Source organism: Triticum aestivum, chromosome 5B (genome assembly GCF_018294505.1).
Source record: "Triticum aestivum cultivar Chinese Spring chromosome 5B, IWGSC CS RefSeq v2.1, whole genome shotgun sequence".
Classification (NCBI taxonomy): Eukaryota; Viridiplantae; Streptophyta; class Magnoliopsida; order Poales; family Poaceae; genus Triticum; species Triticum aestivum.
Window position 1 is genome coordinate 713,410,925 of NC_057807.1, and position 2,521 is coordinate 713,413,445.

The 2,521-nt window shown below is 42.6% G+C and overlaps 1 long non-coding RNA gene across 1 annotated transcript; it reads left to right on the plus strand.

Moving 5' to 3' along the window:
* The first annotated feature begins 496 nt into the window (after nt 1-496).
* LOC123117903 (uncharacterized) lies at nt 497-1,874 on the plus strand. The gene is made up of 4 exons (XR_006457556.1): nt 497-1,147; nt 1,263-1,312; nt 1,395-1,483; nt 1,606-1,874. It is a non-coding gene; the product is annotated as an uncharacterized lncRNA (long non-coding RNA).
* Nucleotides 1,875-2,521: the final 647 nt, after the last annotated feature.

Here is a 2,521-nt window from a genome sequence, read left to right on the forward strand (position 1 = left end):
AGGCATGAGTTTTGCTTCTCTCATGGGAGGTATGGGTGCACCTCCGGCCGACATGGCTTCTCACACACATTCCCATGAAGATGCCGTTGAAGATCTTGCCAACACCGTCGGAGCTTCACATGATGCGGTGCGTGATGAGGATAGGGAGGAAGGTTCATCTTCGGAGGCGGAAGAGTCGTCTTCGGAAGATGAGGACGAAGACGAAGAAGAGGAAGATGAAGATTGATGTGTCTTCATGTCTTGAACTTTTAGTTTGCATTTGAACTTGGTTGGATGAACTTGTGGGCATGATTTTGATGAACTTGTGGGCATGAACTTTTATTCATCAACTTGTTTGTGTCAAATTTTTACATGTTCATTTTTGTCCAAAATATCCATATATCCATATATGCAAAATGCCCGGCGCGCGCGCTGTATGGCGCGGCTGCTGGAGCGGCGCGCGCGCGCTGTATTCTGGCGCGGCCGCTGGAGCCAGCGCAGGCGGGCGCGCAAAACATGCCGCAGCGCGCGCGCAAACAGGTTTTTTGCGCGCGGTGCTATAGCGCGGCTGTTGGAGATGCTCTTAGTTTATGCTGGGGCAGAGTACTCTGACTATTGTACCCAGCTACTACTCACAGAAAAGAACAGTAATGTACCCAGGTACGTACAATCTTGCAGGGAGATTGCATTTAGACAGGTTTAGGTTTCATTGGCTGGCATTCATCCTTGCAGCGAATTCCACAGCTGATTCAGAACATACATAGCTCTCGTATCTAAACAAACAAACAAACAAACAAACAGAAGTGAACAGGGCAATTGTCTGTGTTGATATGCTGAAAGGTCAGTATGTACTTGACACTTTGTTCTCATTTCATTTTTGGGTTTTCCCTACTACCTAATATAATGCTCAAATAGGTGTGTTGTGCACTGAAACATTGTAAGCTTGGTAGGAAAATTTAGGCCTCCCTCCTGAGTAGCAGAGTTATTCTTATAGGACAAATTCTTGACGGAGTGCAGCATGTTTGAAGCAACGACGAGTGTTTTGGTTATGCTGGTGCGGAGAACCAATCGAAAGCATTGTGTGGTACCATGCATCTTGTGCAGAGATGGCACAGGCTGAGGTTTCACACCAATTATATTACAGTGATTGATCCTTCTTGGCTGTAAGGTAAGGTAACGAATGACTGGCTGTTACACCAATTACATTTCCGAGGAGTTACCTATTATTCCAGCTTGTTCATCATTGTGTGACCCAAGAATAGTTGATTACTCGAATTATGCAGACCAAGTTGGTTACAGTGCACTAGTGAATGTTGCACTTGGTCTTCAATACGTACGTACTCCCTCCGTAAAGAAATATAAGAGCGTTTAGATTACTAAACTAGTAATGTAAACACTCTTATATTTGTTTACAGAGGGAGTACAAGCTAATTACTACTACGGTAAATGAAGCACAAGTATGTTGAAGGAGTCGTGCGGTGGCTTTCTTGTTCAAATTTCCAAGGTCAGCAGGCGGCACATTACTTGCTCTCTTTTATTTTCCAAAAAAAGTTTTAAAAAAAATCCCTACTAGTACAACTCGGCTCTCATCTGTCGTGTTTGGCACTGACTTGTTCCTCTCAACAGATGGTGCCTGTAGGTGTTCCTCTCATTTGGGCGGGCACGATACACGCCTGCTTCCTAATTTGAGGGCTTTGTGCTGCAATGCTGATGCGGTATGCAGCAGACAACAGAACAGAATAGAGCAGGGGGTTATTGGGATTCAGCGTCAGCCTCGCACCACTTGACAAGAAATTTTTGTGTATTCGCCGGCCTCTGTAAATTAAATGAAATTGGCATGGCTGCATGTCTTCCATTTGTCAAAATATAGATGTACCTAGACATGTTTTAGTACATCTTAATCTTGTGATCATCGACGACATCGGCAACATGCAACTCCAATTCCATCTTCTCCCCCTCAATTCTTTTCAATTTTTCTTTCAAGTACTCGTTTTCTCTTTCAACTAAATTTAACCTCTCGACAATAGGGTCGGTTGGAATTTCCGGTTCACATACCTCCTAGATAAAAATATCTATGTCAACTTGATGGGCATAATTTGTCATAAACACGAAATGTAACAAATAGTTTTAAAAGAGAATATACCACATCCGAATCATAACAAGGACGAGGGCCGACAGGGACGGATATCAAAACCATGACACTATGTATAACAAACAACGTACGGGTAAGATAATTATTACATGATTAACTATATATCCAAATCACACAAACATCAATTTTTTATATAAAATTTCATGAACAAGAGGCTCACCACAAGGTGGTGCCGGCGACGGGACGGTGCGGGCGATCGACGGTGGTTACGACGGAGATTTAGAAGGCACTAAGTAAACCACACCTACATATGCAAACTAAGTGTTATTTTTGACCTCAAATTGCATATAAATCAAATACTAGCACATATATATATTTCCTCCCAAATTACTAAACTCACAAATTAATAACTATATAAAGCATTGCAAGAGCTAATCTAGCAATGAGAGA